This window comes from Triturus cristatus, chromosome 5_1 (genome assembly GCF_964204655.1).
Source record: "Triturus cristatus chromosome 5_1, aTriCri1.1, whole genome shotgun sequence".
Taxonomy (NCBI): domain Eukaryota; kingdom Metazoa; phylum Chordata; class Amphibia; order Caudata; family Salamandridae; genus Triturus; species Triturus cristatus.
In genome coordinates this window covers 512,721,764-512,738,638 of record NC_140587.1, presented here as the reverse complement: position 1 = coordinate 512,738,638, position 16,875 = coordinate 512,721,764, and positions in this window count along the sequence as shown.

The following is a 16,875-nucleotide window of genomic DNA, read 5'->3' as shown; positions in this document are numbered from 1 at the left end:
TTGAACTTGTTTTTCAAATTTGCATCTCCAAACGGAGATCACTTGAGTGCCTAGGGGGACACATTCATCAACGATTGTGCTGCCACTGTTTTAATTTATATACGACGTTCTTTGACCGATACGTCGCCCCAGGAGCACCTATAAAACTTTATTTAAATCTTGAAAAAACACTTGAACCTCGATCTTAAACTGATTGTTGTAGCGCGCACCATACAACTTATCCATATGATTTTCTCGGCCAATCGTGCGCAGCACACATCCAAAAAATGGCATATGAAGAAATTTCTAATATCACCGACCTTAGGGCTGATACATTTACCTTCGCCGAAGATGAAGCAAGCAGGATCTATGCACTTATACATGAGGAGACCACACAATCTAGCACAAATCGCAACAAGGAACTAAATATAAAACAATTATTATACCTTTCAAAACATGAAAGTAATCAACGCCTTCATGCCAGCACGTTAATTAAATACCATCAGGCACAAAGAATACCCAGGGGACTGCGTATTCCCCTCAAACCATCGTTATGCAAGAATGCTCAAAAATTCAAAGACCATTGGTATGCTATACTAAACAAATGTTCACTTGATCTTATCTTATTGATCATTGAAGAGCTCTCTAGCATCCTTGAAGAACTATCTAAGGAAATAGTTACAGTCACCAACGAATTAACCAACTTAATGTCAACAGATGAATGGACCAAGGTTCTAGAAGACATCAACGAACAGTTAACCAAACACTCGCAAGAGGTAAATGAAAGAAAGATCCGAAAGTTTTGACGAGATACCGTCGATTACAAATTAGGAGAGGTATGCAGTTGGGCTGAAATATATGCCCGCAGAAGACAAAATAAACCTTACCATCAAGAAACAGACACATCATCATCTGGTAGTGATATATCCAACAAACCAAGACCCCAAAGATGTGAAACAACTCATGGATCAAGACAGCCACCAGTACTAAAACATCATACAACTCACCAAAAACCTTCAACATCAACCACATGTGAACCTAAATCAACACCAGTGGAGCCTTTTTTAGAAATGGGACAAACAGAAAGAGACGACCCTGGAGGGGAAAAAGACAAAGGAGCACCAGTTACCAGAAGTACCACTGCCACAACAAAGAAGGACAAAGGCAAGAAACAGACACAACAAACTTAGTCATCAACATATCGGAACATATCCTTGATGACAATGAACTTAAACTACTTCAAAAAGGTACTTCATACGTTCCGACATCATCGACAAACCAACTAGAATTAGAAATCAGTCTCTTTAAGTGTATGAGAAAACTCAGACTACGACACTTTTTGACAACGTATTATCAAACCAAAGATCAGAAGAACCGGATCAACTGTTAGGTTTAAAAACCCACAGCACATACATGACACCTACTAGCCACAAAACATTAGATACCTTTGAAAACTTAGTACAATTTGAACTGACGAAAATCAATTACGAGAAAAAAAGAAAAGGTAATTTAACACAAAAAGAATTTGGAATCCTCAAAAAACTAGCCAACAACCCCAACATAACATGCACAAAAGCTGATAAAGGGGGAGCTTTTGTGATTCTCGATACTTCACATTACGAAAATGAAGTAGCCAAACACGTTATGGACCAAACCACCTACATTAACTTAAACAGTAACCCCACAGAGTCATTCTTGAATTTGCTCAAAACAATCGTTGAAAAAGCACATAACAATGGTACCATCAATGACAAAGCAGTTAAGTTTCTGATACAGAGCAATCCTAAAAGTCCTGCACTTTATATGGTACCAAAAATCCACAAAGACCTTCACAAACCTCCATTCAGACCAATCGTGTCAACACGTGGAAGCCTTCACGAACCTATAGGCCAATTCCTCAATAAATATCTTCAACCAAGCGTTGCTAAGATGAAAACATACATCAGAGATACTACAGACTTTCTATCAAAAATCAATAAAATACAGATCAACCCCGTCGAATTTATCTTACTATGTACAATAGACGTCAAGACTCTTTACACCTCAATTCCGCACAACCTCGGCATTGAAGCCATCGAACACACTTTAACACACTCCAACATCAATAATGACATGAAACTTTTTCTAATGGAATTATTACACTTTACCCTATTCCAGAGTTATTTCAAATGGAAAGACGAATGGTTCCTGCAAATGACTGGCACTTCTATGGGCAACTGTGCTGCGCCAGCATATACCAATCTGTTCATGGAGAAATTCGAGGAAGACCATATAATTTCAAAAGCCCCATGGAACATACATAGCAAAATGTTTATACGTTACATTGACAATATTTTCATCCTATGGAATGGATCAAAAGACATCTTAATACAAGCTCTAAAAGATCTGAACACCATCAATGAACGCATACAATTCTCCTATGAAATACAAGAAAAAGGCATCTCTTATTTGGACGTAACCATCCCTAAGGTTGATAACACGCTACAAACAGATTTGCACCGAAAGCCAACAGATCGCAACAATATACTACACTACAGCAGCTTTCACCAGGAACAACTCAAAAACCATTTACCCTATTCAAAAATACTAAGAGTTAAACGAATTGTTTCACAACCACAATTGGCAAACCAAAGGATACAAGAAATGTCTTTCCGCTTCAAACAAAGAGGGTATCCCAATACAATTCTAGATGAAGCAATTAAACGTTGCCAACAAAAAACACGCAATGATCTTTTTTCCAAATCTACTCCGAAAATCACCAAACGGAACGTTCTGGTATCCAAATATTCAACAGTTAGCAACAATTTAAAAAATATTATCAAAAGACACTGGCCTATTTTAAAAAAAGAACAAGACTTCAACAACTTATTCAATGAACTCCCAATCTTTGCATTCACGAGAAGCAAAAACTTGGGTGAACTATTGCAAACTAAAGATGAGAGGATAAACAAAATTTACAAAGGAACCCAACCATGCCATAACTGCACCAATTGCAACAACATCATCCAAGGACCATCCATCACACACCCACGGAAAGGATACAAAATCAAACTACAAGTTACAGCTACCTGCGACACAGCTAACGTGATATATCTATTAAAAGGTCCGTATGGCCAAGTTTACATTGGAAAAACCGAACGAAAAATCAAAACAAGAATCAATTAACACAAATCTAACATCCGTACATGCAATATCAAATCCAACATTGCCACTCATTTCCTTGAAAACCATCACAATATCAGTCAATTGAAATTTTTAATTTTGGAAACTGCGACAAGAAAAGAAGGCAGAGACATCAACAAACATTTACCACAACGCAAAAACTCCTGGATCAAAAAAATGGACTCTTTGAAACCACACGGTCTCAATGACCGTATGGAATATCAATGTTACTTATAAACACAGCCAAAACATTTGGACTTTGAATCAATAGTGATTTGCAATTTTTCAGCTTGCATTGTCCATGGACACATTTATCTTCATTAATTTTCATTCTTGTTTATATTTATCTTCATTTTCATTTTTATTTTTAACTTCATCTTCATTCTATTTTCATTTCATTTTTATATTTATTTTTATTTTTATTTATTTTTATTTTCATTTTTATTTTTACTAACATTCACACCTACATTCTAACATCATGCTGATAACCTATATAGATGTACGCCCCATCTTGTTTAACTCCTGTTTTCTGTTGCACCCTTGTAATCTGTTGTCTTAATATGATCATCATATAACTGCAAAAAATGCTCTTTAACCCGCCCTTATTTCATAGTTTATAGTTTATTTTATAGTTTATTGTAAATTGTCCCTTTTAAACATTACTCGCGTTGAAACCCAATATGGCCACCAAAAAACTAGCTACCATACCAGGGTAGCGTTTCATTTTATCACCAGCGCTTACCAACGCCGTGTTATTATGATCATTATGTGATTCTTGATACACCCCCTGCCCTATTAACTACAGCCATACAAACTAACAACACTCGCGTTGAAATTAAACATGGCCACCAAATAAACCCGCTACCACACCAAAGCAGTGCTTCACTCATTTTTCACGCAAGCGTACTAACACTTTAGTCCGTTATTTATTATTAGCGTTAACAAACGCCGTTAACCACATCGATACACGGAGAAGTAGACACCCGCCAACATGAATCTTAAAGTAAGTGATTTGTTTGTTCGCAGCTTTCACCTAGTCACTAATATAGCTGCTCAAGATTTGAGAGCATTTTTTTGAGACTCCATAACATATATACAATTCTTTACAGATCATGAGCAACGTGTTTCCTACTCTATAAACACGGCGTATGTAAGTTGGCGCTTTTATAATCATATCGACCGTAACAATTACTAACACCACCTCAAGGATATTTATACGGGTATCCATGTTCACTTTACCACACGGAAATCCATGTTCACTCTACCACACACACTGAGCAAAAACTAATGACACCGTTTTATTCACTTTAAAGATCGGATTTATAACACCATAACGTCGAGAATCCCCACCCCTTCCCCCAAATACAGACTATTAACAACCTAATCCTCACTCTGATCACGGAGCCATAATGTGAGATCACCGTTGTCACTTTGATAACATAACTATTTTGTTCCTGAAAATTAGATATTCACTTGCCTCATCATTATAATTGCCTTCTAGATTTGTCCCTGACGAAGGGTTCACGTAACCCGAAATGCATTGGACAGGACATAAATGTCTGAGATCTAAAAGATGTTTATAGAAAACTTTGAATGAACAAATGAATAAATGAATAAACAAACACTTTGAAGTGCAACGAATAAAACTTCATAAGCAACATACAAACATTTGATTGAACTTGTTTTTCAAATTTGCATCTCCAAACGGAGATCACTTGAGTGTCTAGGGGGACACATTCATCAACGATTGTGCTGCCACTGTTTTCATTTATATATGTATATCTCAAGGTCGATGGAAGAATAAATGGGTATATAAGTGTCTAAATGGATGATTTGTTTTTGAAAAATTGATTGTATAACTGACTAATTAAGTGTATCTTAGTGAATACATGGCTTAGTGAGTAATGTTGAAATATGTAAATATCTGTATCAGTCTCTCACTTTGTGTATAAGTGGCTGCATGGGTTGGTGAGTAGCTACATGAGTGTCTATATAGGTTATTAGTTGGTTTTTTGAGTATCAGTATGAGTGTCTGAGTGTCTGTATGGATCGGTGGGGAGTATTACGTAGTGCATAGGTGCATGAATGAGTGACTCACTGTTTGTATGTGTTGAAGACAGCATGTGTTCAGGACTGTATGGGTGGATGAGTGTGTGCATGGGTGTGTTAGTGAGTGAATGACTGTCTTACTAGTGTCTTTATGAGTAACTACATATGTTTTAAACTAGTATATGTGACTATTGGTGTATATAAGTGAGTATATGTGAGAGTGAGAGATTGGAAGAGTTCCTGTATGAATAAGTATGTGTTTCTATAAGTGATTGTTTAAAAGACTAAGTATGTGTAAGTTTCCGTAGAAGTTACTGTGGTGGTGTGTGTATAACTGTATATGCAAGTAAATGGATGTTTGATTCTTTATTAGCATGAGTGACTATGTGTTTGAGTAACTCTATGGATGAGTGGCGTTGTGTAACAGGATGTATAGGTGTATGAGTACATATGATGAGTGAGTACATGTATCAGTGACTGTATAGAACTGTTGGTGAATGAGTGAATGTGTATGTGGATCTTAGAATTACTGAATAGGTTGTTTTAACTGGTATTGGTATGTCCATTGTTTTGAAAATGTTAGTTTCTATTTTTGAATGTGTGTATCAAAGGTTATATTAGGGGGGAGGAGGTCTGCCACTCTATCACAAGGATGATGTCATCAGTGATGTCATCAGTGATGTCATTTGAGATGTCATCAGTGATGTCATGAGTGATGTCACTGACCATGTCATGAGTGATGTAATATGTGATGTCATCAGCAGTGCATTGAGGGAGCGCGAGTTATAGTTAGCTGAACTAACTATAACGGGGACATTTCAATGGTTTTGTACGAGTGAAAAGTCCAGCTAACTATAACACCCCTGAAACCTATGGTTTTTTCAGTGAATTTCTAAGGTTTTTTAAATGCTAATTCCTAACTATAACGTGTCTGAAACCTATGGTTTTTTCACTGAATTTCAAAGGTTTTTTAAATGCTAATTTCTAACTATGCCTACAGAGATAGGACATGTGAAGAAAGAAGAAAAAACGCACAGAAAGAAAAAAAAGAAATCATCCTGTACCCTCAACTTTTTCAGACGGATACTGGTGGTAACTGAGTCTGACTAACCAGTCCTAGAGCCAGTGCTATGTTAAAAGACACTCAGAATACAGTGAAAACACCTACATACACCAGGGATCACTATGTGTTGGGGTCCCCCTGTGATTAGCATGACCTCCTCTGTAAGCCCCTAGTATATAATAGGGCAGGGGATTAAAACTACCTCTTAAAACGCGCCACAGGTCGTGTTTGCACATGTTAACTCACGCCCCGTCCCCTCCCTTCACCACTGTGTAAACACGCCCTGTGGCTGTTTTTAGTTGGGAGATTAAGTTCATTTGAATCCTGAGGGTCCCTAGGGTCCATCTAGCCCACTAGGTACCTCCAGTAAGCACCACAGAGCTGCGTTGCAGAGAGGTGTAAAAAGTGGCACGGCCTGGACCACCTCTCTGCAATGCAGCTCAGTGGCACTTACTGGAAGCACATGGTGGGCTAGTTAGCCCCCAGGGGCCCTCAGGATTAAAGGGGAATTATTTCCCCAACTTAAAACGCGCCATAGGGCGTGTTTGCACACGTCACCTCAGGCCCCGTCCCCTCCCTTCCCCACTGTGTAAACACGCCCTGTGGCCGTTTTAAGTTGGGAGATTAAGTCCCCTTGAATCCTGAGGGTCCCTAGGGGCAAAATTGCCCACTAGGTACGTCCAGTAAGCGCCATTGCAGAGAGGTGTAAAAAGGGGCACGGCCTGCACCACCTCTCTGCAACGCAGAGCAGTGGCGCTTACTGGAAGCACCTGGTGGGCTAGTTGGCCCCCAGAGTCCCTCAGGATTGAAAGGGAATTATTTCCCCAACTTAAAACGCGCCACAGGGTGTGTTTGCACACGTCACCTCAGGCAACTTCCCACCCTTCACCACTGTGTAAACTCGCCCTGTGGCCATTCTATGTTGAGAGATTAAGTCCCCTTGAATCCTAAGGGTCCCTAGGGACAAACTAGCCCACTAGGTACCTCCAGTAAGAGCCACAGAGCTGCATTGCATAGAGGTGTAAAAAGGGGCATGGCCTCAGAACACCTGTCTGCAACGCAGCTCCCTGGCGCATACTGGAGATACCTGTTGGGCTAGTTGGCCCTCAGGGACCCTCTGTATTGAAGGGGAATTCATTCCCCAACTTACAACTGGCCAGGGGGCGTGTTTGCAGAGTGCTGCAAGGAGGTGGCGTGGCCTCCGGCGCAATGCCTGTCTTTCATTTATTTTATTTTTTTAAGAAGGAGGGCTGTGTGCCCCCCCTTTTTTTTCTAATTTATTGGCCCTGGGGACCCCATCCCCCAGGGCCGGCACCCTAATTTTTTTTGTTGAAAAAACTTAATTTGGAAGGGGGCCGCGTGGCCCCCCTCCTAAGGCCTTAATCGGCCCGGGGGACCCCAACCCCCGGGTCATGGCCTTTTTTTTTATTCTTTAGGAGGGGGGCTGCGTTGCCCCCCTCCTCAGGACCCCATCCCCCGGGGCCGGCCTTTGTTTTTTATTATTTAAAAAATATATATATTTATAGAAACACCTAGGACACGCTGGACAAACCGTATGTACCTATCACCATGACGATTTGCGTGATATTCATTAAAAGGCGACTATGCATACAATGAATCCACGTGGAATGTATTTACACCGCTAGTGAAGCTCTGACATGTCTGATGCCCTACCGTGCCTAATCCCGGCGCCCCCGCCGGTGGGTACTCTCCAAGTATACAGCCTTGTCGTTTATTTATACAATCATGGGTAGCTATTGACGGGCACATTTAATACACACGCACACCAAGCCATTCAAAGGGGATTCGACAAAAAATTCGACCAAACTATGCAAGAAACCCCCTCACGGTTAATAAAACACACATCCACCGCCGGATGTGTAATACTTTTTATTTTACTCTCTGGAAAGGAGACGAACCTCACTTGAGAGTCACAGCGTGCTCCTGGCTGAGCCCAATGCTGTGTTACACCCACCAGTGCCCGCCGAGTGCCACACATCTCTGTGTTGTATTCCACCAGCTAGTGCGTATGCTATGACACTCTCTAGCCCACGTGCACTGTAACACCACCCGTGAATATGTCATGCCACACTTGCCTTCGCACAGGTTATATTGCCCCATCTAACGTGCCTTCCTCGAAGCCTATGTTATAACGCACGGCGCTATGCCATATATATTACAATCTGGGATCCATATCTTTGTCACAGTGCATATGCAACGTTACACTCCCCAGCACATATTTTATATTACAACTTTAGAGACTAGTTAGGTTACACAACACTGCCCTGTGCATATTACACTCCAAGGCGCATATCGCATAGCACGCGCTAGTGCCTGTGCTATCTCACGCTCTCCAATGAATCTATCATTGCGCACAATGTATTGCATATTATATTTCACGCCACGGTTCATCTTATATCACACTTTTTGGTGCATAGTCTATACCATATACAATATCTAGTTTTCATTTTCAATCGTGCTCTCAGGATTATGTTCTATATAACACTGCGTCCACCTACCCTTTTCATGGGCATAACATTTTGCGATGGGGTGGAGGGTCAGGGGGTTTTTCAGCCAAGTGAGCCCGGAGTCACAGTCACAAACGTCCTCTTCTTCCTGAATAAAAGTGAGATTATGCTGCATACTTGTTCATATTTTAAGTAGTTCGCACAGACACACATTTTAAAAACAATAAAGTTCCTAATACCCACCTTCTCTGAACAGTTAGCTTGCTGCCCCATCCACCTCCTCCCTATCCTCTGTAGTCTGAATCCATGGACTAGCCTCCTCCCTCCTGCCATGCATGGTCTGATGTGCTGCCACTGCCCTCCATTTAGCATGATGTACCAATCCACTCCTCCTGCCCTCCATTGCCCAATTCCATGGCCAATCATTGACCTCCTGCTTAGCCTCTGGGCTTAGCTTGCTGCCCCTATTCTCCTTCCCCCTGCCCTCCGAAAACTTTGTGCATGCCCCTGCTCCATCCTTTTTGCCCACCATGTTCCATGGACCTGTCCCTCCTATCTACCCTGAGTGTTCTGTTGAGCTGCCACTCCCCTCCCACCTGCCTAGCATTGTCAGATGACTGTAACCTGTCCCTGCCACCTCCACCCTGCCTGTCCACATGCCATGCCCCTATCCCCTTCCTCCTGTCCTCCATGGACCATTTTACTGCCACACCCTTCTGCTCTCCCTGGTCTGTTGTGCTGCAACTGCTCCTCCTGCCTGCCCCACGCGGTCTGTTGTGAGGACCCTTCCCCTGAACTCTCTTGTCTGTGCCCAGGTCCTGACCGTCCCTTCTATCCTCCATGGTCCTTTGTGCATGCCCCTGCACCCTCCTTCTTGCCCATCATAGCCATTGTGCTGCCAATAACCCTCCTGCTTACCATGCATGGTCTTCTGTGCTGCCATGGCCCCTCCCACCTTCCCTCTGTGGTCAGCTAGCTGCCCCTGACCCCCTCCCACCTTCCCTCCATGGTCTGTGTGTATGCCATCATAGTCTCACTGTTGCTCTCCATGGTGTGTCTTGTTTCTAGTGCCCATCCTGCCTGACCTCCATGGTCATCTTGCTGCTCCTGCCCTGCACCCTTGCCCCCAGCCCTCTGTTTCCATGTGCAGACCCCTATTCCCTCCCTCCTGGCTTGTCTGTTCCATTGTAATGCCCCTGATCCGTCCCTCCTGCCCTTTATGGTCTGTTATGCTGCAGCTTTCTCTCCTGTCTGTCCATTATGGTCAGCAAGCTACCATTGCCTCTTTCCCCTCTGTTCTCGGTTGTCCATATGCATGGTCCTGTCACCTCCCTATTGCTTTCTATGGATTGTTGTGCTGCACTCCCGTCCCGCATGCCCTGTGTGGTGTATTGTGCTGCTGCAAACCCTGATGCCTGCCCTGTAGGGTCAGTTTGGTGCCCCTCTCCATGTCCCTCCTGTCCTCTGTTATCCGAGTCCATGTCCAATTCCTCCTGCCTACCATGATCCAATGTACCATACTTGCGAACATTTTGAACTTGGTAAGAGGGAGATTTTGAAAAACAACTGGGGTATTGATTTTCCCCTTTGAGTTACATTGAAAAAGAGGAGATTGTAGACAGGAGACAGCTCAAATTAAGCCCATTTGAGCTTAAAATCATTGTACGTTTCCTGGCTGAAACGGGTCTGTTGGCATGTATGGGTGTACTACCACTGCCTCTTCCTTCTGCCCACAATGGTATATTATATTGCCACAGCCTCTCTTGCCAGTCCTGTATTGTTGGTTTGTTGCCCCTACCCCCTTTCCACTGCCCTCCATAGTCTGTTGTGCTGCCACGGCCTTTCCTGCCTGCCCACTGTGGTCAAATTGTTGCCTCTGCACTCTCCTACCTGCCTTCAATTTTCAGAGTCCGTGCCCCTGGCCTCTGCCTCTCAACAGTATCCCAATTAACAACTAGATTGCTAACATTCTATATTTATTACAAAAGTGTGGAACGCCTGACGTCATCTTGATGTAATCAAAACTGTAATACCTAGAGCATTTCCTTTAGAAATTACATATATGAGAGGGTCTTATTTACATCAAAATTATGGTTAGTGCTCTAAAAAACAAAAATGAGGACATATTTTCTGAGTTTTCAAATAGTGACAAAGAACTTTTATATTATTTGGAATCTTTATGTTTTTTTATCCAGTTGACCACTTGATTAAATGTTGCACTTAGGGGAGAGGATGTGGTGTTACTTCCAGAGCTGCAGACTTTGCAACTGGGGAACCAGGTTGGATTTTTTGCTTCAGCTCAACATTCTGTGATTCTGGTCAAATCACTTAATCTCCCCATGTCTACAACCAAAATGAATTTGATCTTGTGTGATGTAACCAATGCTCATGTAAAGCACTCCAATACCTGACAAGTCTGCACTATATAAAACTGCAAATACACAAACAATAAGTGTTTTGCACACTTCTGTCATTGGGCTACATGTGGGCTACATCTGGGTGATATTTGTGCTGCATTTGGGCTCTTTTGTCTCCGGTGGCCATCTTGGGAGATTTATTTGTTATGAAGTTTCCTAATTTCCTCATTTACTGCAGTCTCCTCAGTAGGAAATGCTTTCAGTTTTTTACTTTGATTCCATCAAGAAGGTATTCAGATATGTCACACATTTGCCATAAATTCTGAATGTTAGCACTCTAGTTGCTCATTAGATCACTGTAATAAAGCTACTGCTTACCACGGAAGTCTGCTACTGGTATTAAAAGTGCATGTTTCAGTCTGCATATCAGAATTTTTTTATGAAATAGAAGAGGATTTGGGAAGTCACTGAAAATGTGCCCTGATTTTTCTTTCTTCAGCACTAATCATAATTTCTATGGCAAAATGAACCCCCTCATTGTGTTCCTTTTTAAATTAATTGTTTCAAGTGTTACCAGTTTATTCCAATCAAGATGGCTTCAGGTGTGCCATACTTTTGTCATAAGTAAGACAGTATGCGCTCTAGTTGTTCTTAAGAACACTCTGGGACATTCTGTCATTGGGCTATACTTGGGCTACATCTGGGTGATATTTGGGCTACATTTGGGCTCTTTTGTCTCTGGTGGCCATCTTGGGAGATTTATTTGTTATGAAGTTTCCTAATTTCCTCATTTACTGCAGTCTCCTTAGTAGGAAATACTTTCAGTTTTTTACTTTGGTTCCATCAAGAAGGCATTCAGATGTGTCACACATTTGCCATAAATTATGAATGTTAGCACTCTAGTTGCTCATTAGATCACTGTAGTAAAGCTACTGCTCACCAGAGAAGTCTGCTGTTGGTATTCAAAGTGCATGTTTCAGTCAGCATGTCAGAATTTTTTTATGAAATAGAAAAGGATTTGAGAAGTCAAAATGTGCCCTAATTTTTCTTTCTGCAGCACTAATCATAATTTCTATGGCAAAATGAACCCCCTCATTTTGTTCCTTTGTAAATTAAATGTTTTAAGTGTTATCACTTTACTCCAATCAAGATGGCTTCAGGTGTGCCATACTTTTGTCATAAGTAAGACTGTTAGCGCTCTAGTTGTTCGTTAGAACACTCTGGGACACTCTGTCATTGGGCTATACGTGGGCTACATCTGGGTGATATTTGGGCTACATTTGGGCTCTTTTGTCTCTGGTGGCCATCTTGGGAGATATATTTGTTATGAAGTTTCCTAATTTCCTCATTTACTGCAGTCTCCTCAGTAGGAAATACTTTCAGTTTTTTACTGTGGTTCCATCAAGAAGGCATTCAGATGTGTCACACATCTGCCATCAATTCTGAATGTTAGCACTCTAGTTACTCATTAGATCACTGTAGTAAAGCTACTGCTCACAAGGGAAGTCTGCTGCGGGTATTCAAAGTGCATATTTCAGTCTGCATGTCACAATGTTTTTATGAAATAGAAGAGGATTTAAGAAGTCAAAATGTGCCCTAATTTTTCTTTCTGCAGCACTAATCACAATTTCTATGGCAAAATGAACCCCCTCATTTTGTTCCTTTGTAAATTAAATGTATTAAGTGTTACCACTTTATTCCAATCAAGATGGCTTCAGGTGTGCAATAGGTTTGTCATAAGTAGGACTGTTAGCGCTCTAGTTGTTCTTTAGAACACTCTGGGAAGCTGCAGTAGAACACAAAGGAATCAACTGACAGTCTCTGCCCTTGTTGGATGTACACATTTTACTGAAAATTTCAGACTTCATTCTCACATGACTGAGAAAGATAATGTGAATTTACAGAAAATATGCTCTCAGTTTAGCTTATAGATCACCTTCCAAACCTCTGTGGGAAAAGCATGAGAAAATAGTTTTCTCTCAAACATGATTCATGATATCACAGCAGAAGGCTTTTTCACATGGTAAAATCACCTTAGAACACACCACAATTCCTAAAATGAGTATGGTACCATCAAGAAATGATTTATAATGTAACTAAAGTCTTAAAACCTTCTATTAGCTGCAATGCTTTTTAATGAGGTACTATCATGTATATTGGTCCCAAGATGGCTGTCAACACTTCTTGGATGAAGTACTGACAGCCAATCAGATCTCACGATGAGATGTGTGGTTAGGCTCCGCCCAGATATATCTATCTTTTTAACTCTAATTTTCTCAGGAACTACTGAACGGATTTACACCATTTAAGCAAAAGGCACGCGTCTGAACTGAGGACTACTTCCTTGCCAAATTTGGTGTAATTCCGTTCAGCAGTTCGGGCTGTAGCTGCGTCAACAGTCCTATGGGAAAATGCATGGGGAAAATACGTTTTGGGACCCCCCTTTTTTCTCGGCCCCCGCTTGACGTATCACCGTGAAATTTTCAGGATAGGAGCGGACGGAGCTGGCCAAAAGCTTGGAAAATTTTGCGAAGATTCGTCAATCGGCGCCAACGTTATTCCAAATAGAATGTTGCGGATTTCCTATGGAAAATAGGTCCTAACTATAACTACCTACTGGCGACTGCCAGTAGGTAATATATATATATATATATATATATATATATTTTTTTTTTTTTTTTTTTTTTTTTTTTCACTGAAAACCCATAGGTTTTACAGACGTTATAGTTAGGAATTAGCATTTAAAAAACCTTTGAAATTCACTAGAAAACCATAGGTTTCAGGGACGTTATAGTTAGTTGTACATTTGATTCATATAAAACCAGAGAAATTTGCCCGTTATAGTTAGTTAAGCTAACTATAACTCACGCGCCCGCAATGCACTGGTGATGACGTCACATATTTCATCACTCATGACATGGTCAGTGACATCACTGATGACATCTCAAATGACATCACTGATGACATCACTGGTTACATCATCCAGTAAATGTGTGTTTCTGTAAAGTTTAAATATTTTTCATATATATCTATGCCAAGGTGTATTGAAGAATGAGTGGATTTACAAGTGCCTGAATGGATTATTTAGTATGTGCATGACTGACTGTATAAGTGAGTGATTGAATCTGTCTTACTGAATGCATGGGTCAGTGTGAAAGTCTGTATTAGTCTCTCAGTTGGTGTGTAAGCGGCTGCATGGGTTGGTGAGTAGCTACATGATTGTCTATATGGGTTATTGATTTGTTGTCTGAGTATCTGTATGGGTGCCTGAGTGTCTGTGTGGGTGTGTGGGGGGGGTGTGACTCTGTGCATAGATGTCTGAGTGGGTGATTCACTGGTTGTATGGATTCAAAAGTACATCTGGGAAGGGCTATATGGGTGAGTTAATGTGGGTATCGGTGTGTTGGTGATTGAATGAATGTCTCAGTGGTATATGTGTGAGTAACTACATATGTTTTAAGGCAATATATGTGAGTGTTGGAGTATATGAATGACTATACGTCAGAGTAAGTTATTTGAAGAGTGGGTGTATAAATGAGTGTCTGCTTGCATCAGTGATTGTATAAGACAGTAAGTATGTGTTAGTATCTGCATAACTAAGTGATGTGGTGTGTGTATAAATAACGGAGTTGGTGTGTATAACTATATACATGAGTAAATGGATATGTGATTGATTGTTTGCATGACTGACTACGGGTGTGAGTAACTGTATGGATGAATAGCGGAGTGTGACTGTATGTATAGGTATATGAGTGCATATTATAGTACTGTATTGATGAGTTACTGCATGTATAAGTGACTGGATGTGTGTGTAGGAAATAGTAGGTGGTATATAGTATCTGGCATTGTTGTGTGTATGGTTTCAAAAATAGTAGTCTGTATTTTAGAGTGCATGTATCAAAGTTTATATTAGGGCATCAGTATGTGCATCAGATTATCACGTGGATGATGTCATCAGTGATGTCATCAGTGATGTCACTGACCATGTCATGAGTGATGTAATATGTGACGTCATCACCAGTGCATTGCGGGCGCGTGAGTTATAATTAGCTCAACTAACTATAACGTGCACATTTCTCTGCTTTTATATGAGTCAAATGTCCAACTAACTATAACGTCCCTGAAACCTATGTTTTTTTTGTGAATTTCAAAGGTTTTTTAAATGCTAATTCCTAACTATAACGTCTGTAAAAACTTTGGTTTTTTCAGTGAACTTCGAAGGTTTTTTAAAAGTTAATTTCATATTTTAATATTTATCAAACCTATATTTTTTCTTTTTTTTGTAATATTTTGGAACTCTATTATCTTTTTTTCTAATTTTAAAAATTATGTAATGTTTTATATCTTCAAAAAAAGGTATGTATATATCTTTTATTTTTTTTGGGGAGAAAACTGGAGTCCCGTACCGGTGGTGAACCAAGCTCCATCAGCACGCGAATCCTATTCACCATATTGCTAAACTCGTAAATGATGCGCATTTCGTATCCGACTGGTTCGTGGCACTGCGTCCTGCCCAACATCATATACGTATGAGATCACGCCAGCTGCTAGTTTGGTATGCGACGGGTGCGCGGTACTAAGACGCGCATTTTGTCATATACGTATGGGGTCGCGCGAGCTGCGTGTTCCGTATGCGACGAGTGCACGCTGCCAGGTCCTGTGTTACGTCATAGACGTGTGGTGTCACGCCGGGTACGCCATTTCCTCATTTTTAGGTTTCGCCTAGGCAGCGCATGTGCTGTCTCTGCGAGAGATGCTGTATACAGTATTGTGGGGGAAGCTCCGCCCACTTTCTGCCCATGCTTTTGATTGGCTCAAATCTGAAATGCTGCATTCTCATTGGTTGCCGACGTATTTGTCCTGCCTCCTTACTGCCATGACGTGGCTATTAGCCCCTTTACTTCAGCAACTCTTTTGTTCCCCTGCCTCTCCCTGTTCCCTCCCAAAGTCTGTGACTTCTCTGACCACCACCACCCACCCACTCCCGTTCCTGCCTTCTTTGGCACCCGCATTTTTGTCTACAATGCAATAGGACTCGCGTAAATACGAGTCCTATTGCATTTTTAAATGTTTTTTTTCATATGATTGGCTGCCTGCCTTCGCACTTTCTTTTGCCTGACCTGTCCAGACTCTCGCATGCACATGATGCTTTACATCGTGCGCATGCGTACCAAAAGTGTTACTCTGTAGTGCAGCGGCTGCCTCTGGCTCGGCACGCAGTGACTCGAACCACGCTCGGCTGGCTGACTGCAGGATGCAGGCGTGTTTGCCTCACTTCTCTTCAAAGCGGGTGCCGAGGCCCTGTGAATGAGGCCCTGTGAACGAGCCCCTGTATAACCAGCCGTCCTTTGACACCAGACACTCGGCCTGACTGTGCAGCGGTTTAATGTCTCTTGCATGGGCGGAGGCCGCTGGTGACGGATGAGAGATATGAAAAGGTGGCTGGAGGGGTTAGTTTGGGGACAGCGGGGCCTGGCTCTTGTGATAAGAGAGGTAAATAGGTCCAGTGAAAGGGGTCGCCTCTTCAAACAAGTGTTTGCTGCCATCTCTTATTGGGTCTTCAGTTAAAGGACAGACCCCAACCTCTGAACAGAATAACAAAGTTAACAGCCCCCTTACATTTATTTATGTAATTTCTCATGTAGCATCGACTCCACCCAGCGGGGCTTCATAGCGCAGTACGACGCACTCTTAAACACGGCTGGTCAACCAGTTATTGATTGCTGTAAACACGCTCCTAATGCAGTTGAAATCAGTTTTGCCTTTCTTTTAAGAAATACGTCCTAAACGCTGACAG